Source organism: Ranitomeya imitator, chromosome 1 (assembly GCF_032444005.1).
Source record: "Ranitomeya imitator isolate aRanImi1 chromosome 1, aRanImi1.pri, whole genome shotgun sequence".
Lineage (NCBI taxonomy): Eukaryota > Metazoa > Chordata > Amphibia > Anura > Dendrobatidae > Ranitomeya > Ranitomeya imitator.
The window spans coordinates 230,761,786-230,786,734 of NC_091282.1; positions in this window are offsets into that span (position 1 = coordinate 230,761,786).

Below are 24,949 nucleotides of genomic sequence, written 5' to 3' on the forward strand. Positions count from 1 at the left end.
AATCTTCGGCCCATGTCAGACTCCTTAAGTGTCCGTGAATCATTTGCACGGCCAAACGCTCCAATGCCCACGGCGAGAAACCTGCAGTCCGCATCTGCAATTGCCATAAGCACGGTGGAAAAGTATTTTTTATAATTGAAAAACAGAGATCCACTTCTCGCAGGCTTTGTAATCCTAATGTGCTTCCCATCCACTGCTCCAATACAGTTAGGGAAAGAACACAGTTGTTCAAATTTTTTGGCGTTGGCCTCCCATAACGCTGTCGTTGGTATTGGTAAAAATTCATCCCGGAGGTTGTCCCACAATGCGCGGCATGTGTCGGCAATAATACCCGAAAGTGTGGAGACTCCAATCCGAAACTGGAAATGCAGTGATCTCAAGGTCTCTCCGGTAGCCAGGAAACTGACAAGAAGAAAAATAAATAAATTTAATTTAATTACATAAAATAAATTTTCATTTTTAATTCCAATCCCCCACCCCACAAAAACAAAAAACATTACTTTAAAAAATGGCAAGAATATATAAATCCTTCACATTGCATTACGTACCGTAGAGTCACCAGCAGATGTTCCTCGGGGGAAATAGATTTACGGAGCTGCGTGTCCTGCCTGGAAATGGCTCTTTCCACCAGACGCAGCAGATAGCGGAAGCTGTTTTGAGACATCCTGGTGTACTCAAAGTATTTATCCTGGTTGTCATTTAACTCGCCAAACAAACAATGGTAGGCTCCACGACTCTCTCGGACTTCCACTATAGGGTGTAGCCAAAAACGCCGACGACTCCTTCTCCGTAGTTTTTCTCTTTTCCTCTATTCATGACAGGCAATAGCGTAAGCAATAGCAATGGCAAAATCCAGCTCCATATTGAGGTAGATACTCTCCATGGGATGCTCCATCTTGATGCTGTAAAACCACGCAATGGTAGGAATTTCTATGCCGGGGTATATATACCACAATTCCATTATACCCACCCTCTTCTATCCATTGGTGGAATCATCTAGTGTCTAGACAGTAGACCCACCCTCTTCTATGCATTGGTGGTATTATCTAGTGTCTAGACACTAAATTGGGTTGAAAAATGACATCATTGTTTGACAATGCATGCGTTGAAAAACGCTGCGTTTTTCGAAAAAACGCAACAAAAACGCACAAAAAACGCAGCGTTTTACGACGCATCCGTTCAACGCATGCGTCTAAAAGGATGCGTTTTTGTTTGCATTGCCGATGCGTCATGCGTTGCATCGACGACGCTGCGTCGCATGACGCTAATGTGAACGTAGCCTTACTTCTTTGTTTGGCCACATTGGGTTTTTCCTAGTTCTAGTCCTTTTATGCCCACAAGGTATAAACCGCTTACAGTGCCTATTTAGGATGTTCATAAACATTTTCCATTTATTATCTGTATTCTTATTTCTGAGAATATTGTCCCAGTCTACCAGATTAAGGGCATCTCTAAGCTGGTCAAACTTTGCCTTCCTAAAGTTCAGTGTTTTTGTGACTCCCTGACAAGTCCCCCTAGTGAAAGACAGGTGAAACTGTACAATATTGTGGTCGCTATTTCCTAGATGCCCGACCACCTGCAGATTTGTTATTCTGTCAGGTCTATTAGATAGTATTAGGTCTAAAAGTGCTGCTCCTCTGGTTGGATTCTGCACCAATAGTGAAAGATAATTTTTCTTGGTTATTAGCAGAAACCTGTTGCCTTTATGGGTTTCACAGGTTTCTGTTTCCCAGTTAATATCCGGGTAGTTAAAGTCCCCCATAACCAGGACCTCATTACGGGTTGCAGCTTCATCTATCTGCTTTAGAAGTAGACTTTCCATGATTTCTGTTATATTTGGGGGTTTGTAACAGACCCCAATGAGAATTTTGTTACCATTTTTCCCTCCATGAATTTCGACCCATATGGACTCGACATCCTCATTCCCTTCGCTAATATCCTCCCTTAAAGTGGACTTTACATAGAGACAAACACCTCCTCCTCTCCGAATTTTATGAGTCTTTCTAAACAGACTGTAACCCTGTAAGTTAACTGCCCAGTCATAGCTTTCATCTAACCATGTCTCGGCTATTCCCACTATGTCAAAGTTACCTGTAGATATTTCTGCTTCTAGTTCTTCCATCTTGTTTGTCAGGCTTCTGGCGTTTGCGAGAATGCAGTTTGGAGGATTTTGTTTTGTTCCAATCTCCTCGCTGTGGATTGTTTTAGAAATGTCCTTACCTCCCTTCTGAGTATGTTTTCCTGGGTCTTCTTTGTTCGAGTCTAATGTTTTTCTTCCCGTCCCCTCTTCTTCTAGTTTAACTAAATGCCTGCACAGTGCGAGATTCATATCCACTACCCCGTATCGAAGAATCCCTGTCTGCTCTGGGGAATGCCAAATACTTCTCCACTCTAAACCTGCCTAGTGGGTACTGGCAAGTTCTGATGTCAGAACACGACCGAGCGAAGATGGCCTTTATAATAATAATAATAATAATTTTATTTATATAGCGCCAACATATTCCGCAGCGCTTTACAGTTTAACAGTTTCAAACACAAAAGTCATAAGTAACAACGTTAACAATACAATAATTAAAGCAAAATAAGATGACCCTGCTCGTGAGAGCTTACAATCTACAATAACTATCTATGAGCCCATATGAGTTCAACAGAATTCTGTTTGGATTGGCTAACGCTCCCGGTACTTTTCAGCGACTCATGGAAAGATGTTTAGGGGATCTAAACTTTGAAGCCACTCTCATCTACCTGGATGACATAATTGTGTTTGCCACCACATTTGAAAAGCATTTACAATGCCTTGAACAAGTACTCAGCCAGCTTTAGAAGCACTGGCTTCATGTGAAACCTTCTAAATGTCATCTCAAATTGACTACTTAGGGCATGTGGTCTCTGCAGAAGGCGAAGACCATTTTGTGAGAAGATTGCGGCAGTGCGAGACTGGCCTACCCCGAGAACCATAAAGGATGTTCGAGCCTTCTTAGGGTTAACAGGTACTATCGACGGTTCTTGAAAGACTTCACCCACATTGTGAATCCATTATTAGAACTGTTGAAATGAGTGCCATCAGGAGCAAAAAAAATAAATTGGGAAATTCAGTGCAGAGAGCATCAGGAGAAAGCATTCCAAGCCTTGAAAATGACACTGACAGAAGCCCCAGTCCTGGCCTACGCTGACTTTTCTCAACCCTTTATTCTTCATACAGATGGGAGTTTACATGGGCTCAGAGCAGTATTGTTGCAGGTCCAAGATGGGAAAGAGAGGGTGGTTGCATATGCTAGTCAGAATCCCGACAACTATAGCTCGTTCAAACTCAAATTTTTGGCTCTGGTATGGGCCATGACAGAAAAGTTTGCGGAATACCTATTCAGGTCTGAGGTTCTGGTGCACACTGACAACAACCCACTGGCTCACCTGGAGAAAGAGAAGTTAGGGGCTCTGGAGCAGCGTTGGGTGGATAGAATGGCACAAAATAGTCTACAAACGGGGGGTTGAAAATGCCCAAGCAGATGTGTTCTCCAGAGTTCCATATAAGCAGCCCGACCCTAACTGTGATGAAGAGTTGGAGGCTGACGAAGTTCCTAAGTTCCAAGGATCTGTCAGGACGTTGGCAGCTTGGCGGGAACCGGATCAGGCAGAATGTCAAGAAGGTGTGCTGGGACAGCCCTGTGATGAGTGGATATGGATACAGCAGGAGGATGGAGAGCTCGCCCGAATTCGGCAGTGGGTGGCCCTCAAACAACCACCCCACTGGGAAGAGAGGGAGACCCTGTCCCCCGGTATGAAAGAAATCCTACATCAATGGGAGAGGCTCCACCTGAGAGACAGATTGCTGTATAGAAAGGTCCAGCTGCAGCGAGCCCTGGCTGTCATTTGGCAAGTTGTGATTCCTGAGGGGCTGTTACATCAAGTGGCCACAGAGGCACATGAAAAAGGGGCCCACTTCAGTCAGGAAACAACCTTTAAGTGGTTACAGAGACTATTGTACCATCCATTGCTAAAAAAGAAGTGTGTCGGCTCTGTAGGAACTGCAAGCTGTCCAAACCTCCGGAACAAAGGGCCCCCACACAAACTATCGTGAACTTCACCCAGGGCCGGCTCCAGGTTTTTGAGGGCCTCAGGCGAACGAGTCTCAGTGGGCCCCCCCCCCCAACCCCCTCTTTAACACATTAAAAAAATGGCGAAATTCGGGGGGGGGGGAGGTTCACCATTTCATCGCATTTTGGAATGTTTTTTCCCGTTTTCACCGTATTATATGGGAATATAACGCAGTCAGTCACATCTACAGATCGTACTGCAAAAAGTAAAATAACAAAATGCTAAATCCGGATAGGACCACAGGGGACGGGAAGAAAACTGTTATGACCTGGTGGTCAGGACAATAATGGACCTGGTGGTTAAGAGCACACGGAATGACCTTGTAGTTACTGATAATAAAGGACGAGCTCTGGGATGTGGGAACTCTGCTGACCGCAATCCCTAATCCTATCACACACACACTAGAAATAGCCGTGGATTGCTCCTAACGCTCCCTATGCAACTCGGCACAGCCTAAGAAACTAGCTAGCCCTGAAGATAGAAAAATAAAGCCTACCTTGCCTCAGAGAAATTCCCCAAAGGAAAAGGCAGCCCCCCACATATAATGACTGTGAGTAAAGATGAAAATACAAACACAGAGATGAAATAGATTTAGCAAAGTGAGGCCCGACTTACTGAACAGACCGAGGATAGGAAAGGTAGCTTTGCGGTCAGCACAAAAACCTACAAAAAGACCACGCAGAGGGCGCAAAAAGACCCTCCGCACCGACTCACGGTGCGGAGGTGCTCCCTCTGCGTCCCAGAGCTTCCAGCAAGCAAGACAACAACAAAATAGCAAGCTGGACAGAAAAATAGCAAACCAGAGAAAAACAGGCAGGCACTTAGCTTCTACTGGGAAGACAGGTCACAAGAACGATCCAGGAGTGAACAAGACCAATACTGGAACATTGACAGGTGGCATGGAGCAAAGATCTAAGTGGAGTTAAATAGAGCAGCCAGCTAACGAATTAACCTCGTCACCTGTGGAAGGAAACTCAGAAACACCCACAGCCACCAGAGGAATTCCATGGATAGAACCAGCCGAAGTACCATTCATGACCACAGGAGGGAGCCCGACAACAGAATTCACAACAGAAAGCGCAACATAACAAGATGGAAAGGAGACGAGCAATAATAATAATAATAATAATATTAATAATATTAATAAAGTCGCCGGGTCTGCAAAGGGTTAAGAAAGGGGGGGTGCCCCGGAATCCCCCTGAGATCACGTCACAGCGGCCCTGGAGCCCCAAAACCACGTCCAGCACAATACAACTGGCCTGGGGGCAGTGCAGCACCCACATAATCACTGGCACTGCGCGCAGCTTTCTGCCCATCTTGCTCCTGAATGAGCTTTATTAACTTGAGGGCGTCACGCAGCAGACCCAGCCAGGCTCAGCAGCAGCCAGGCAGGCTGCATCCCATATTCCACAACCCTCCCCCCCCCGCAAAGTGCAGCGTTGGGACGGGACCCTCACCCCCTCACTGAAGACGAGTCACTGACTCACTCACTGCTTCGCCGGCCGGGGCCCGTCCGTCGCCCCCTCGTTGTGGACACAGCAGGAGAGGGTGCACCGACCGTGCACCGTCCTCACTGCAGGCTGCAGCTGCTGCTAGTCTTCTCCTAATGCTTGGCACTGCCGGACCTGTCCTCTCCTCATGTCCTGGATGGTGGACGCTGGACGGATAGATTCTGGACAGGAATGGAAGGCTTCAGCGGCACCAGCGAACGGTCCGACTCTCTCTGTCATCTCCTTCTTGCTCTAGAATGACGAGCCCGCCGACTGGATGTAACAGCAGAGGAGATGACCCAGTGACCCGGAAGTGTCTTCTGTATCCATGGTGAGGGCCGGCAAAGGTGAGTATTGCTGCTATTGCAGCTGCACAGCGCCAGGCGCCAGCGAAACGGCCTCAGACAGAGCTGACTGTGCCCCCTGCAGCCAAGGTGACGCCGGGCGATGTGGATGTAGTGAGTGACGCTGATGTGTACAACCATAAATGGCCCCCCCGTCTCGCCAGGGCCCCAGCATTTGCCCGGGTGTGCCGGGTGCTGACGCCGGCCCTGACTCCACCCAACTAGAAGTGTTGATGGTTGACTATCTGACAATAGGCCCTGCCCAACAAGGGTATGAACATTTTTTAGTCATGGATCACTTCACTAAGTTCACTGTTGTGACCCCAACTCGGGACCAAACTGCCGAATCTGCAGCTTATGTTATCTGTAAAAATTTCATCCAAGTTATGGCTGTCCAAAGCAAAACCATTCTGACCAGGGAGCCTGTTTTTTGGAAAAAGTGATGGAGGCGTTGCATTGTATGTACCAAATTGGGAAGTCCCACACCATGCCGTACCACCCTCAAGGTAACGGTGCCTGTGAACGATTCATCCGGACACTAATCCAAATGCTGAGGATCCTGGAGGAGGACTGAAAAGCCAAATGGGCTGAGTGTGTATCAGTAGTGTTGAGCGACATTTACTTTTATAGGATCGGGTCGGGTTTCACGAAACCTGACTTTTTCAAAAGTCGGGTCGAGTGAAATCGGCCGATCCTATAAAAAAGTCGGGGTCGGGGTCGGCCGAAACTCGAAACCCAATGCAGTGCATTGGGTTTCCAATGGTTCCCAGGGTCTGAAGGAGAGGAAACTCTCCTTCAGGCCCTGCGATCCATATTTAAGTGTAAAATAAAGAATAAAAATAAAAAATATCGCTATACTTACCCTCGGACGCGCCCTGGTACTAACCGGGAATCTTCCTTCCTTCGAATCAGCGCTTCCAGGACCCTGCGGTGACGTCGCGGTGACGTCGCGGCTTGTGATTGGTCGCGCGACCGCCCATGTGACCGCTCGCGCGACCAATCAGAAGCCGTGACGTCACCGCAAGGTCCTGCAAACGCTGATTCTTAGGAAGGAAGGCTGCCGGAAAGAAGCAGGGCGTGTCCGAGAGTGAGTATATTCCTATTAGGTATATACTCACCCTCGGACGCGCCCTGCTTCTTTCCGGCAGCCTTCCTTCCTAAGAATCAGCGTTTGCAGGACCTTGCGGTGACGTCACGGCTTCTGATTGGTCGCGCGAGCGGTCACATGGGCGGTCGCGCGACCAATCACAAGCCGGGACGTCACCGCGACGTCACCGCAAGGTCCTGGAAGCGCTAATTCGAAGGAAGGAAGGTTCCCGGTTAGTACCAGGGCGCGTCCGAGGGTAAGTATAGCAAAATTTTTTATTTTTATTCTTTATTTTACACTTAAATCTGAATTCCGATACCAATTCCCGATATCTTAAACATATCGGGAATCGGTATCGGAATTCCGATTCCAGATTCAGAAGATCGCCGACTTCATGGCCGACCCCACACAGGGGTCGGGTCGGGTTTCATGAAACCCGACTTTGCCAAAAGTCGGCGACTTCTGAAAATTGACGACCCGTTTCGCTCAACCCTATGTATCAGAATTAATATGGGTATACAACAATCAAGTGCACTGAACCACTGGTTATACTCACTATACCCTCTTATTTGGCTGTGCAGAAAGAGGTATCATTGAGCTGGATTTGGATCCAGAGGAGGGCTACACATGGACAGGGGTGTCCACCTGGGTCTAAGAACATTGTCATCAGTTACAGACACTAAATGGTTTGGTGCAGATCCGATTTCGAGAGTTGGAACATTCAGAGGTGGCTCCTCTATGGGAGAAGCTGTACAGGTCAGAGACCAGGTATTAGTCAGTGAGAAACATCCTTGAGACAAGATAGATCATTGATGGGAAAAAATACCATATCGCGTGCAGCGACGAGTCAATTCTGAAGTGCTAGTCTATGAAGTTCAGCCTGAAGGGGTCAAAGATGCTCCTACTCATGTTGTGCACCGAAACATGTTACGCCCCTGCATGTCTAGAGACCCTGCTCGAACTGAGAAAGAAGAACACAATGCTCAAGACAATCTCCAATCAGTCATTAGTAATAGTGAAGAGGAGGAATGCCTTGAACCACAGGCAGGGCCAGAAAGAGAACAGAAACCTAAGGCCCCTGGGACTCCTGTAATTCCTGAAACATCTGTTTTTACAGAGTTGAGCACGTCTCCACCTTCATTGAGCCAGCCTGATTCAACTGCTCAAGTAGAACCTACTGATATTCCCAGTTTACAACGTTCTGAACGTTCAATAGCAGGAAAAAAAGCCAACCAATTTGATCAGGATCATTTTGTTTGTCAACAATTTGTTCGAAACATAGAAGAATGTCAACACATACTACAAGAACTCTTGCCCATGTAATGGCGATAACAAAGAGAGGGGGAATGTAAGGAGATGAACCCAGCTAGGCGTGCTTCCTCTGTGATGGGGCTATTAGGGCTGTCACCTATGTTTCAAGGGGAGGGGTTTAGAGCCCCGGACAGTTCCCTGCACTTGAAGAAAGGGGGCGTAGCTAAGCTGAGGGAACTGCAGTGATCAGACAGTTTGGGCAGGAACATCGAACGAGCGAGACGCCTGAGGGAAGACTACAGCTGTGAGGAGACGTGGAGGTTTAGGTCCAAACCTGGGACGTTACAGAGATACCTCTAGAAACTGTTGACCAAGTGCTGTATGGACCTTGCTGACACTGCTGATTGCGCTGACACCACTGACACTGCTGATTCTGCCGACATCATCACTGATTGTGAGGGATAAGGTCTGTGAGCAGGATGTAGGTGCACATTTGTTCATCTTGATGAAGGTTAGGTGGTCTACACTTTCATGGGACAGCCATGTGCTTATCTGTCAGGTCACCACCAGCAGCTCTGAAGACACGTTCTGAGAGAATGGTCACTACTGGGCATGACAAAACCTGCAAGGAGTGACTTGCAAGCTGGAGCCATTTTTTCCTTTTTTAACACCAAAATGCAATACAGTCTACACCCTACCTGATGGCATCAATATATTGACCTTGATATACTCCAGAACAATCCTCTCCAGTCGTTCACTATGTCAGACTTATACTCTGTACTGCTGGTGCATGGGATGGTCTAAAAAAGCGTGAAATGACTCATAGAAATTGCTTCTGCCACTTACACTGCTGTTAATGTTTTTGCATTGATGACTCATGCTCCCAAGGTTGGAAGTCTAGGACTGTGATGCACACAGTGCACTTCACTCCTGTCTTGGGGAAAACCACTGATAAGCGTGTTTCAATAGTCCAGCATGTGTGTGTCCCATTCCAGGGGAGAAGCATCTGGCAAACTTTGTGCCATGAAGCTATCAGAGTGGCAAACCAGAAGTCAGCACTATTTCTGATCCTAACAATATGTTGCAGCAAGAAGGCGCTCATGTGTCAGGAGGTCCAAGTCCATGATGTATTGGTGGTGGCGGAAATGCTCAAGCCTGCTTCCTATATCCCCTCCTGCCAACCATGGACAAGAGAAGGGAGATCATTCTCCTCCTCGTCTTCTCATTGCTGTGCACCCATCATCTCTTCCTCATTGTCCTCCTCCATTTGTTCTTCGGCTCTTGAACTTTAACTAACAGTTTGTCTGGTACCATGAGCCCCCCTCGATCACTGTAATCCACCCTCCCATGGCAACTGCCTGTGCGAAGACAGTCCAGAACTTAGAGATATTGTTATCCTTTCTGCATCCTCCTCTGCTTCCTCCTATTCCTCTGGGACCACCATCTCCTCCCTCAGACTATTCAAATTGTGATGCAGCATGTAGAAGACCGGAATAGTGATGATGTTGGCATTGTTAGCACTAATCATCTTAGTAGCCATTTCAAAACTGTGCAGAAGGGTGCAGAGGTTCTTCATCTGTGCCCACTCCACAAGAGTGATTTGCTCCACGTCCGTTCTGCATCGGCCCAGTCTATTCTAAATTACATACTATACTAGGGCTTGTCGATGCTGCCCCAGTCACTGCACCATGTGCAGTGTAGAATTCCACTGTGTCAGCACATCATATATCAACCAGTTAACCGGTAAGCAGAAATATGACCAAGAGGGTGCAAATGGCAGAAGTGAGCACATAGCGAACGTGCTTTCGGCAGCACATCTAGACCTGGATAGTTGCGGAGAAATTGCTGTACCACTAGGTTGAGGATGTGAGCTTAGCAAGGCACATGTTTGAGGTTGCCCCAGCATAGGGCTTCGACCAGGTTTGCACCGTTATCACACATGGCCCACCCTGGCTCCAGGTTCAGTGGAAACAACCATGGCTCAAACTCGGCCTGGATAGCTGTCCATAACTCTTGAGCTGTGTGACTGCAATCTCCAAGGCATATTATTTAAACATTGTGATCCCTGGCTGTGCATAATGGACATGGGGAGATTCTCTCTACATTGTTGGAACACATGTCTCATTAAAGGAGAGATTGAGGGTGCAGGTGGAGGCCCTAGAGGAGGCAGAAGCAGTGGGGGAAATGTTAGGTACAGAGGTTTGTCCTGCAAACCTTGGGGATTTCAAGACTTGTGGAGCAGCCCTTTCCCAGCCTGCTCCCACAACCACCAGAGTCGCCCAGTGATCAGTCAGTGAGATGTAATGCCCCTGGCAATGCTTGCTCATCCAGTTGTCAGTAGTGAAAAGCACCCTGTCAGACATAGATTTTTTTCATAGAATGGGTGATGTTGTCTGCGACATGCTGGTGTAGCGCAGGCACAGCTTTCGTAGAGAAATAAAGGTGACTGGCCAACTGCTTTTGGGTGACTGTGAAGGCCATCAGCTTTTTTAAATCATTTGTATCCACCAGGTGGAAAGGCAGCATTTCCATGACCAAAATATTGGAGATGGGGGAGTTCAAGCTCTTACCTTTGGCATGTGTAGGATGAAAAATTCTTTTATGCGACCTCAACTGCGGGACTGAGATTCGGCTGCAGTGCTGAGAGAGGGTAAAGTAGGGTGTACACAATAAACTGCTGGACTGTGAGTGAGGTGCAGGTGGATATGTTATGGTGGATTTAGAAAGATATGGTGTGCTAGGTGACACGAAAGTAGCAGTCATGTATGGCATTGTAACAGCTCACTCACCCTGACTGTAGCAGGTAAACAAGTAAAGGTTCAGCGGCCAGTTACCTGTATGAGAACAGTGCTTGTCATGTTTCCATCACTCGAGGTTGTGTAGGAAGTTACAATATAACCTCCTTGTCCTTCTCCACCTCCACCTCTTCTGAGGAGCTACTCAGCTTTGTGCCTCTGGGTTCACCCCAAGTGGGTTCTGTAACCTCATTATCATCCTCAATGTTCTTCCACTCCTTTCCCTGAGAGTCACCCTGCTCCTCTTTCTGCCCTGAAAGCAAGTACAGTACACCTCAGATATCTCAGATATCAGAGTCTCATCAGGGTCACCTCCACCCCCAGGGGTTAACATCTGGTGACTGGGTCTGGATTCTGCTCGGACCCTGCTGCATCCGGCCTCAGATGCAACTGAAACACTTTTTTGCATCAGTGCAGATACTTTTCTCCTCTTAAGTCTGTGAATCTTTGGAGCAGACCTCTAATGTTCAGGGAATACAATGTATGAACAGCTCTGCAGACTCGTCCATCTGCGGCTCTCCACAGTCAGTTGGGCGGTTGGATAGTTGTGACACGGGGGAAACAAGCATAATTAGGGTGCCACCTCTGAGGACTGTACTGTGTGTGATGTTAAGAGGGAGGAAGAAGAGGACAGGCACTTGATGCAGAGCTTGTCATCCACTGGAGCACGTGCTCTTTCTAGCAGTCATCTACAAGTCATATTGCTGTGCGGCTGCTAATGAAAGGAAGTCAAGTAGCCTGGCCAGTAACAGAAGTTATCAATTGTCTTTGAATAAGATGAGCTGATGTTTGTTTAGTAGAGCTTTTAGTAACATTACCACCTACCCAATGTATACATTAACCACTAAGCTTATTCCCCTTCCAACACAATTTTGCTTTTTCCCACTCAAGTTTGATGTACCCTTCCCCTCTTTCAACCAGCTGTTTCACAACTCTAGGCCCAGACCTGTCAGTCATCTGTCTCTAAATTAACAATCAGTATTTATTTGCTGAAATATTGTGGCTGGACCTGCACAAAGTATTTATATACTAAAATGTGGATTGTGGCGGTAACACAAAGTTAGCACAAAAGATTTACATGCTGAAATGTGGACTGGTGGCTGGACCACACAGTTAGCACAAATGATATAGATGCTGAAATGTGGACTGATAGCCGGACCACAAAATTAGCCTAAAAAGATTTATATCCTGAAAACTGGACTGATGTCTGGACCACACAACTAGCATAAATAATTTATATGCTGAAATGTGGATTGGTGGCTGGAGCACACAATTAGCTCAAGGGATTTATATGCTGAAGTGGCAACTGAAGTGGCTGAAGTGGCAACTTATGGCTATACCACAGAATTAGCACAAAGGATTTATCTGCTGGAAGGTCGATTTGACACAGGATCCTTTCTATCTGAATTAGCTAAAAATAAACCTCCTAGCTAACTTTCTGACTACTCACAGCAGCAGCAGCAACCTCACTATGCTGTTACAGTCATAAAATAGTGCCGAAGCCACATGTCCATGTGGCACCCCAGGAGTTCAGGTACCACAGTATTATTGCCTTCCTCTCAGCGAGGGTGATGCCATACCTGGAAATGAGGAGGATCCCTTTGACAGGTAATCTTACATGCAACACTTTCTGACTCCAGGCCAGAAGGAGGGAGCTCTGAACCTGGTTTTCAAGGGAGCTTCTAAAGATTATACACCTTCTGGTCTGGAGGAGGAGTTAGTCTGGTGCAGACAAGGAGTGGAGAAGGAGCACAGGAGAAGTCAGGAGCTAGAGGAGAGCTGCGAGTGGGCTCCCTCTAAGCTAGAGCACAGAAACTGGGCACCGGGAGCCCAAGGCTGTGTGGAACTACAAGTCCCACAGCAGAACTGGAGGGCAGGAAACTGAAAGGGACTTGCCCACATTACACCTGAGGTACAGCAACAACCAGAGCCCGGAGTCACTGGGAATAGAGACCCCAAGGAAACCAAGGAAACTGCTTGAGTTGCCTACTGTGCAGGTACTGTCCCAGGAAAGGAGAGAGAGTACCTTGCCAGAAAGCAAAAGACAGCACAGGACTAATATTCAGTGCATAGTGGAAGCCTCCCAATCTGACCTGACCAAGGGGGTTCAATCCATTTCCAGGCTGCCTGGACTCCACCATCACCTGTTGCCAGTACCCTGGACTGAAACTGATGGTCAATAGTAAACCAGGAAAAGACATTGCAACCTCGTATCCTTCGTTTATTCTGGCACCACCCCACTCTGGCCAAACACACCGGGAGCCCTGGGAACCCCACTTCACTTGTGGGAAGTGAAACCATCTTTGCTGCAGCACCATCACCACCGCCAGAGGACCCCTTTAAGCAGGGTCCATCACTCTTGACCGAGAACCACAGGTGGCATCACAAACTTTTATTATTTTCACATTCCCCTTAAAGACTATCCCTTTTACTTGGGCGCCCTGGGCCACGGACTGGATCGTCGCCACCGTGACCACCCCTTTAATAATGACCGGACCCGGTACTGAGTACCCCACGGCCCTGGCAGGCATTCCATCCGCCTCTTTTATGGAGAGGGACTTGTGTCTTTGGCAGTCAATGACTCAAGCCCTTGTGTCTGGAAATTGTGGATGGTTTGGCTGCTAGAAACTCCACACATTAAGTTAATTAAAAAAAGAATAACAGTCTGCTGCTCCTCTGGCCTCTCCCCACCCCTCCCCTCATTAAACACTTTCCCCCCTATCATCATACAGCACCACTATCCTAGCCAATGTACTTTCAAAATCATTAGATAAAACTCGAACATTTCCCGAACTTTGGCCGAATTTTGCAAATTTTGAGGAAAATGATCGGGAATCCGAACACGAATCCGAATGTGTAATGTTCGGGCTGAATTTGAGATTGGCGAACATTTTCCGAACAAGTTCTTTCATCTCTGCTCCTATACTCATAAAGGCTAAGCACATTTGAGGGTTATAAAGCAAGGAAATGTACTCCAGACCAAGGAATAGTCTATGGGTGAGCAATATACTGTAATACCGATAAAGGTGTGTGCACGTGGTGATTCAAATTTCTGTGCTATTTCTGCATGTTTCAGCAGGAAAAAGAAAGCTGAAAAATGCGTGATTTTTATTTTTTTTTGCTACATTTTTCATGCTTTTTTGCTCTGCGTTTTTGGTTGATTTGAGTGTAATCAATGGTGAAAAACGCAGGGCAAAAATGCACAGAGAATTGACATACTGCAAATTACTCTCTGCACCTAATCTGCAACTACAAAATACTTAATGTATGCATGATACTTTAGGTTTTTAATTCACTTTGCTGGCATCAGATTTTGCTTTAGGTGCATAGAGCCTAAAATTTTGAACAAGTTTTTTGAGGCGTATATAGCAACAAACTGTACCCAAAACAGATATAATACCCTACGGATGGGCAATGTAATAATACTTTTTTTAACAAGTTTCTTGAGTGTTATATACCAACAAAATATATTAGAGACCACAGAAAAGTCTATAGGTGTGCAATATAATACTGATACATTTTTGAGCATGTTTTTTTATGGCGATATGCCAACAAAATGTACTCCAGACCACTGAATAGTCTATGGATGAGCAATATAATGCCAATTAATTTTTAACACATTTTTTGAGGATAATATATCAACAAAATGTATTGCAGACCATGGACTAGTCTATGTATGAGCAATATACTACTAAATAATTTTGAACAAGATTTTTGAGGGTTACATATCAACTAAATTTACTCCAAACCATGGAATAGTCTATGGTGAAATAATTTTTAGATTCTAACACTTGTACATACTATGCAATCCTGCTTCGAGGTACACATCACCCTCCTTTTCTCTTTCAGGCAATAGGCACACATGATATGTAGTCTCTATTTTGTGAATCCCATTATCCATTGTGATACACTATAATGCATTTAGATATATTTAATACAAGATTTATGTGAATAGATTTATATTTCTATTTATTGGTCCTTCTTTGCTATCTTGTTGTATTTTTATCTTGAATATTAATTATTGGCTTTTATTCAAGTGCGGGCACCCTTTTATGCATTTAGTGCTACCATGTACCATACTTGTCTAATAAAGGTATTTTTATCCTTCTATCATTTGTGCCACATTTCTTCTTTTTTGGTACATATGTTTGGTGCTCTTCCCTTGGTTTTCTGTGCTTTTCCAAATAGTCTACCATTTATCTACTCAGCAAATATATGTCACCTTTTCAACATTGTGGTTTATCTAATTTTTTGAAGTTGATGTATGTTATTTGCTACATTCAGCATGTGTTCATTCTTGTTACCTCTTAGAGCATGTGGGTTGAGAGGCCACAATCAAAAATGATGTTGTAAAGAGCTCCTCAGAGTGTCCTAGTAAAGGATCACTAGTCTCCTGGGACTCAACATGGTGGGAGGAAGGAGGATCAGGTTGAAGATTAGAGATGAGCGAACCTTTCACCAGTTCGGTTCGGCAAACCTCCTGAAGTTCGCTTAACATGCTCGACGAATGTATCCGAATCCCATTGAATTCAATGGGAGGCAGAACCAAATCGTACAGACAACACATTAAAGGGAGCTAAAAAGCTCAAATTAGGGGTACGCACCAGGAAAAAAGCCATCAATTGACTCAGAGTACAAATAATATAATTGAACAGCAAGGATGCATGTGACAGGACTTGGACCAGTATTTCTAGCTGAAACATTGATCAATAACAGGTGGATAAGTGACGGGTGTAGGCCTGGTGCTCTGACAGGTCTGCCAAATTCAGGCGTCACACACATGAAGGAGACACAACCTGGAGTCTAAACATTTCCAAAAATTAGAGGCAGACTCCAAGGAAAAGTGGCATCAATTGACCCACAGTAAAAATTTGAGAATGGCACAGCAGCATTCAGGCATTGGCCATGCATGAGGTATCAGGGTCTGGGCCAGCATTTAGAGCTCTGAATTAAAGTTTCAATTAAGAGGTGGGTGAGGGAACGGTGTAAGCTTTCTTTGCTGGGAGCCCTGATAGCTCATGCAACAGATCAAACTGCTTTTTTGATCAGCAACACTCAGATAGCCCAAATATCAGCTTGATAGAAATTAATGTTAGAAAAAAGTAAGAAAAATAAAACATTTTCAATTAACCCATGGTAGAACATTTTATAATGGCACAGAATCAGTCAGCCATGGGCCATGCATGAGGTATCGGGGTCTGAGCCAGCATTTCAAGCTTTGAATTAAAGTTTCAATTAAGAGGTGGGTGAGGGAACGGTGTAAGCTTTCTTTGCCTGTAGCCCTGATACCTCATGTAACAGTTCAAACTGTTTTTTTCCCCAGCCACACTCATGTGGCACAAATATCAGGTTGGTAGAGCACTAATGTTAGAAAAATGTAAGGATAGTAACACAGGTAGTTGACTGAAAGTAAGTGCAGGCCTGCCAATCTGGGAGACCTACTGCTACAGGCAACATACAGTGACTCAGTTTTGGAGTACAAATATTAAAAAATTATTATCACACACCACTAAAGTGGCATTAATTTCCCCAGAGTAGAAACAGTATAATGGGCCTCTGACAAACCTGCCACTACAGGCAACCCAACAGATGGAGACCCAACTTTGAGTCTCAACGTTAGCAGAAACAGCAGGCACAGAAGTCACGACAAAGGTGTCACACTGCAATAACGCGAGAGCAATGCATGACACTAAAAATTACACCTTCTGTCCAGACTGCAACTGGGGTGAAAAATCATTGGAGAACCATGATTTCTTCATTCTGATTAAAGTTAGGCAGTCTACACTTTCAGGGGACAGCCAGATGGACTTATCTGTCAGGACTCCACCAGCAGGGATGAAGACGTGCCCTGAGAGAACGCTGGCTACAGGGCATGACAAAACCTCCAAGGTGTGACAAGTGAGCAAAAGGCCACGCTTCCATTTTTGGAGACCAAAATGCAAAAGGATCCAAATTCCCCCTGATGGCATTGATATTGAGCTTGAGATACTCCTGCATCATCCCCTCCCAGTGTGTTTCGATACACCAGCATGTGCGCATCCCTTTGCATCTTTCAAAATTTACTCTTGCTCTGTGGATCTAGCAGAGTTGCAGACCAATAGTCAGCCCCAATTCTAATACTTTAATTCAAAGAAAAAAGAAATCGAACTGCACTAGAGGAGTTCCCAACTCACAATTGTAGATGTATGTCCCCTTTAAATTGTCTGAAGTATAGCAGCTTTTATCAACTGGTTTACGGTGCTCGGCATGAAATATCACATTTAGAATAATTTTCAACGCTGAAAAAATGCGGCACTCACCACATTGAAGTTAGATATTCAGTCTTTTATTACATAGTAACGAAAAAGAAAATCCAGCTCACCATAGTAACAGTTCCACTCGGAGCACGGAAACGCTGTGTCAAGGCGTGAGGAATCCAAAAAGCAAAAAAAGAATATCCAGCTCAACGAGACAGTGAAAAGTAAAAACTTGGTACTTTATTCACTTCATGTAGAAGCAGAGGATAAAAACATCAGCACAATGAGGATAAGAACACTATCTATCTACGCGTTTCAGGTGGCAAAGCACCCTTAATCAGTCTTTTATTACACCATGTATGGATTGGACATGATAAGCGGACAAGCAGGTTCAAAGAGGCGTGCAGGGAGAGAGAGATGGACTACGGCTGTGTGATGGTGTGATATGCTATGTGGGTATCATTTTTGTGTATATTTCTATTTTACTTATTTTCATGGTGTTCTCTTGTAGAAGGAGTTATTTGCTAATTGATGAATGGCTGTTGCTGCCATCTGATATCAGCCCCCACATTACTGTATTGTTTGATAATGCTAATGACATGTTGACCTAGCTTGTTGAAACAATAAGTCCTTGAGACCTTCCCTGTCCTGACCTGTGAATGAGGAGGGAGACTTTTAAAATATCAGGGAGGTGAGATACAGATCAGTCCTGTGTGGAATGATGATGTGTTCACAGCATCTCAGAGAGAATGAAGAGTATATGGACTATGTGATCCTCTGTCTGCTGGATTGTTGGACTTTTACCTTGTTACTGAACTGCATTCGTGTTCTGGACTATTTTATCCTTTGTGTGGTGGATCGTATATGGACCTTTCGTATTTTTGCCTAAATAAAGGTCTTAGGATTGTTCACTCGTCTCTGGCTCTATTGATTGTGTGGTACTGAAGAAGGACCCCGTGACAGGCTGTTTCGTGTGTGATCGCTTCAACAGGTCCAGGTGAGCAATTACGTGAGGTAATTTCCTCTGTATGGAGTAAACCATTAACAATGACATTAAATAAACATTCATATATTTAAAACTTGAATATTTGTGAATGAAGGCATCGAGTAATTACTAGGTTTCCACAGACTGTAACAAATTATACATTTTTAGAGGAAAACTGACAGATCTGTTCTGTCATTTGAACCTAGCAGCCCCTGTGCATTTGTTTTTAGGATCAATTGTGCTTCTCGTTTTTTATTATGATTACCACCTTGAGGTGAATATTGCACTACTTCCAAACCTGCGAATCTTAATGTTTCAGGAATAGAATTGTGCTTATCCTGTATATGACATATAAGTCTTAGTGAACTCTTTCCCGAATTTCTAGATCGATAATGTTCATGAAACCTTGTTGAAAGAGGTTTAATTGTTTTACCTATGTATTAAAATAAGCAAGGACAAAATAAAATGTAGACTACAAAATTAGTTTAACAAGATATAAAGTTTGAAACTCTATGTGCAATTGGACCAATATGGAGGGGATTGGAAGTGTCATGTAAATGACAACTTGTACAGTTTCCACATTTAATATCTCCTTTTAAATTATTTCTTTTTAACCAATTATTTTCAATGGGTAACAGCCGATTATGAACTAAGATATCCCCATTATTGCGTGTTCTACAATATGCAAATATGGGAAATATCTTAATGGGGATAGAGAGATGGACTGCTTCAAGTGCACCGTGGAGATGGACCGAACGTTCTTTCTGCCCACCGAAATATATTTTCTGCCAAGGTCTTTAGGAGCTGGCCCTTTGGACCTCCCTGGCATCGCAGAAAGGAAACTGCTGTAATGTTGTCCGACAGCATTTTCACGTGATTATCTCTGACCATATCCTGACAATGTTGCAGTTTCTCCCATACTGCCTTTAGCTCTCTATATATCTTTTCTGATCTTCCAGGGACTATGTAACAGGAAACGACACTCCACCTCTGTGCCCCATTCCTTCAAACTTGCATTGGTGGTTATACGGATGCAGGGACAAAGGATCCATGCCACTCCTCTTCCGAGATTATTCCTGGATGTCCACCATGACAGGGAATTCCTTAGACTGGCGGGGATTCTCATCTTTCTGTCCAGGCCAGAGTGATGCCTGTTCCAGGACGTAAAGACCGAGCACTGAAGCAGTCTTGATTGAGCCTGACTCCAACGTATGCTTGGAATGCAGGATTTCATCAGGCCTAGGATCCTCATGGCATTTCTAAAATGTCCTTTTCCTTTGCATTGCCCAGATCCTGGATCTGGTCTCCTCGTGTTTTACATCTTGCAATGGGAATCAAGGAGGACACCTAAAAACATCTTTTGGGTCCCTGGACGTAGGTAGAATTTTTTTCAGTGCACTTGGGCCCTCTAGAATTTTGGCCCTCTAGAATTTTGATAGTCTGGGTCAGTTGTTGATTGAGGCGGATAGCCAAGTCAGCTACCAGCAGGATGTCGTCCAGGTAGGGAACCACGATAATCCCTTGCCCCCTCAGAAAAGCTGCCACCTCCATCATTAGCTTCATAAAGATGTGAGGGGCTGAGGATAGGCCAAATGGAAGGCACATAAACTGTAAATGGGGGCTCAAACCCTTATGTTTAAAGCAAACCTCAGAGATCGGCCATGGTCTGGGTGAATTGGCACGTGATAGTATGCATTTCTCAGATCTAAAGTGCACATCGCGGTGTCTCTCCCTATTAACTGGATGCTTGATTTTATTGTCTCCATTTTGAATCTTCTGTACCTGACCCACTGGTTTAGAGGATTTAGATTTATGATGGTCCGAAAGCTTTTTTAAGGAGAACAGGGAGAAGTAGTGACCCTGACCTATCTCTAAAACAGGTACCGGCTTGACTGCCCCCAACTGCCCCCAACTCTAAGAGGTTCCTGACATCTGTCCAGAGCCTGTTTTGCACGGAGAAGGACTGGGATTTGGTGGTGCAAAACTGCTGAGGTGGAAGATGGGAGAACTCTATTCTGTAACCTTCCCCGATGGTCTGCAGGATCGACTGGTTGTCCCTTATGGTTCCCCATACTCCCAGGAAAAACTGCAGTCTTCCTCCTACCTTCCTGGCATCAAGAGCTGGGTAAATCTATCCTTACCTCCCTTTGGGTAACTCCACCTGCCTGATTTACCCTTCCCCTTGTAGGCCTACCTAGGGGACTAGGGGCTTTTTCCTCAGGGAACCTGTTCTTGTCGTCAGCGGCCCTCTCTAAAATGTCATCTAATACTGGACCAAAGACATGTGTACCTCAGACAGGGATGAAGCAGAGCTTCCTTTTAGACTAGCTGTCCCTGACCATGCTTTAAGCCAGTTAGAGAGCACATTACTCCTAGCTGCAAACCTTACAGACTCTGCTGAAGCATCTGCCATAAGCTGTGTCACCATCTTTATCATAGGGAGGGACTCTGATATAACCTCTCTAGGGATGTTAAGGTACCTTCACACTGAACAACATTACAACGATAATGATAGTGATCCGTGACGTTGCAGCGTCCTGGATAGCGATCTTGTTGTGTTTGACACGCAGCAGCGATCTGGATCCTGCTGTGACATCGCTGGTCGGAGCTAGAAGGCCAGAACTTTATTTCGTCGCTGGATCACCCGCTGACATCGCTGAATCGGCGTGTGTGACGCCGATCCAGCGATGTGTTCACTGGTAACCAGGGTAAATATCGGGTTACTAAGCGCATTGTAAGTGTAAAAAAAAGAAACACATACTCACATTCCGGTGCCTGTCACGTCCCCAGCGTCCGCTTCCCTGCACTCCTCCTGCATCCTGTGTCAGCGCCGGCTGGCCGTAAAAAAGAGCACAGCGGTGACATCACCGCTCTGCTTTATGGCCGGCGCTTACACAGGATGCAGGAGGAGTGCAGGGAAGCGGATGCCGGGGACGTGACAGGCACCAGAATGTGAGTATGTGGTTTTTTTTTTTACATTTACAATGGTAACCAGGGTAAACATCGGGTTACTAAGTGCGGCCCTGCGCTTAGTAACCCGATGTTTACCCTGGTTACCAGGGGACTTCGGCATCGTTGGTCGCTGGAGAGCTGTCTGTGTGACAGCTCTCCACCGACCACACAAGGACTTTCCAACGATCACGGCCAGGTCGTATAGTTGGTCGTGATCGTTGGAAAGTTGCTGAGTGTGACGGTACCTTTAGATTTTATCTGGGAGGACAGGTCATCAATTCAGACACACATGGACCTAGTTACCGAGGTTCCATTGTATTAGTCTTAATAACCACAGCCAAAGACTCCCAAAACCTCTTCAACAGTCCTTTTGGTTTCCTATCCATGGTGTCCCACAGGCAGGAAGAGTCCTCAAATGGTATAGAGGTCTTCTTTGCCACTCTGGCAATGGGAATGTCCACTTTGGGGATTTCCTCCCTCTCCTTGATCTCCAAAGAATCAAAGGGGAGATGGGCTTTAAAGTTCTGAGGGATGACTAGGCATTTTTCTGCATCTTCCCTTTCTTCCAGGATCATAGCTCTACTGTGCTGGTTGACCGGGAACACTCTATTCCTGTGCGTTCACAGTCCCCCAAACATCTCAATCTGAATTGTGTGAGGGACCTCTGTTGCTTCAATTTCTTAGTCGCTCTAACTGCATTCAATAGGTTGTCCGTATTTTTGAATGAGAAAAAATACTTCATCTCCTCTAACGGCTTCGGGGAAAAATTTTCTTCATCTTCTTCCGCATCTTCCTCTGAGTAGTACAAGTATGGGTACTCTTCCTCCGAGGATTCCTCCATCTCCCATTTGGCTGTCTTGTGATGGGAGGTGTAAGCACTCAGTGCAGAGCGCAGGATAAATGTGCCCCGTGCCTTACTGTGATCTTTGCGAGGCAGAATGAAAAAAATCAACAGCATGTGAAAAATTGGTTTTATTTATGTTTTATGCCATTCCTCGTGTGGTACAAGTGATTAGGTGACTTTATTCTTCGGGTCGGTTCGATTACAACAATACCAGATTTATATCGGTTTTTATGCTTGACTGCTGTCACACACTAAAAGACACTTTTTATTGCAAAAACTAGTTTTTGTGTCACCATATTTTGAGAGCTATATTTTTTACATATTTTGTCCGACAGAGTCATGTGAGGGCTTGTTTTTTGCAGGACAAGCTGACATTTCTATTGGTACCATTTTGGGGCACATGAAATTTTTTGATCGCTTTCTATTCCGATTTTTGGGTGACAGAATGAACAAAAACCAGGAATTCAGGAATTGATTTTTTTTATACTGTTCTGCACATGGTAAAATTGGTAAGACAGCTTCATTCTTCAGGTCAGTACAATTACAGCGATACCTAATTTAAATAGTTTTTTTTATGTTTTGGCGGTTTTACACACTAAAAACTATTTCATAGAAAACATAATTAATTTTTTTTATTTTTCTGATGATGGAGCTGTATGGCAGCTTGTTTATTGAGGGACAAGATGACATATTCAGCTGCACCATTTTTATTTACAACCATCTTTTTTATCGCGTTTTATTGCACTTTTTCTTCGGCAGTATGATGATAAAGGATTGTTTTTTGCGTCGTTTTTTCTTTTTATGATGTTCACTGAAATGATTAACAAGTGGACAGTTTTATAGAGCTGGTCATTATGGATGCGGTGATACCAAATATGTGTACTTTCATTGTTTTTTTTATTTATATTAATTAATGTATTTTTTGGTAAAATATTTATTTCATTTTTTTTCTTTATTTGGGAATTAAAAAAAAAATATTTGTACACATTATAATATTTTTTTAAACTTTATTACATTGTCCCAGTATGCAAAGCATCAGATCAGCTATCTGACAGGCAAGGAAGGAGGCATGCCAGCGCCTGCTCCCAGTAGGCGCTCACAAGCCATCTTCCCTGCAGGACCCATAAGGACCCCGCAGCCATCTTGATGCTGAGGGTCTCCATGAAGACCATTAGGATAACATTGCGTTATTTTGATGGAAGTGCGCAGGTAGCCCCCTCCCTGCGCGATGCTTCTTTATGCCGCTGTCACTACTGACAGCGGCTACTGACAGCGGCATCAGAGGGGTTAAAATGCCCACGATCGGTGCTAGCACTGATCATGGGCATTGCTGCAGGGTGTCAGCTGTCACATTCAGCTGACACTGGCACGCAATTGCCACTGCACTCAGCGTGGGGCTGCGCGATCGCACAGCCTTAGTAGTACTGCTCTTTACGCAAACACACTTCCCGCAGAGCAGTACTAGTACAGTGCATGTCGAGAAGGGGCTAACAATATGGGCATCATGCTGCAGATAATGCAGCAAAAGGCGCTCATGTGTCTGGCGCATCTTCACTAACATTTTGTCAGGGACCATGAACCGCCCTCGATCACTCTAACCCACCCTCCCATGCCACCCACCTGAACGCTGACAATCCGTTACTTATTGATATTGTTATTTTTTTAGGCATCCTCCTCTGCTTAAACCTCTTATCTTGGGACCACCACCTCCTTCCACAGAGTATTCAAAGTGTGCTCCAGCATATAGATGACCAGAATAGTGGTGCTAAAGACGGCATCGTCAGTGCTAACCATCTTAGTAGCCATTTTGAAACTGTGCAGAAGGGTGCAAAGGTCTTTCAATTTTGCCAACTCAGCAAGCATGATTTTCACCAAATCTATACTGCGTTGGCCCAGGTTATGTGAAAGAACATAGTGCACGGGGGCTCGTCGCTGCTCGTCACTGCGGAAGTGAGCACATAGCGACAGTGCTTTCTGCGTTATAGCACACAACCTTCCCTGGCTCCAGGTATTTATTGTTATTATGATTTATTTATATAGCACCATCAATTCCATGGTTCTGTACATGAGAAAGGGGTTACATACAGAGTTAAAGATATCGTTTACAGTAAACGAATTTACAATGACAGACTGATACAGAGGGTAGAGGACCCTGTCCTTGCGGACTTACATTCTATGGTTCAGTGGAGACAGCCATTGCTCAAACTCGGAATGGATATCTGTCCACAACTTTTGAGCAGTGTGACTGCGATCTCCAAAGCATTCTAATTTAAACACTACCTGATTGCAATAAGTCCTGGTTGCGCATTACGGAGGTGGGAGTGATACACTGCACTGTTAAAATGTGTGTCTCATTAAGGGAGAGGTTGTGGGCACAGGTGGAGGTGCCAGAAGCAGTGGAGGAATTGTTAGATACAGAGGTTTGTCCCACAAGCCTTGGGGATTTCAAGACATGTGGAACAGCCCCTTGACCATCTGCCCCCACAGTCACCAGAGTCACTCAGTGCCCAGTCAGCGAGATGTAACGCCCCTGTCCATCGTCCAGGTGTCAGTGGTGAATGGTACCCTGGAAGACATATTTTTGTTCAGCGATTGGGTGATGTTGTCTGCAGCATGTTGTTTAGCACATCCACTGCTTTCATTGAGAGTTAATAGTGAGTGCACAACTTGTATGGGGGACTGCGACTGCCATCAACTTTCAGAAACCATCTGTATCCAACAGGTGGAAAGACAGCATTTCCGTGGTTAACATGTTGAAGATGGTGGATTTCAAGATCTTAACTTTGGCATGTGTAGCAGGAAACATTCTTTTACGTGACTGCACCTGCGGGACCGAGGGCTGACTGCTGTGCTGACAGAGGGGGGAGTAG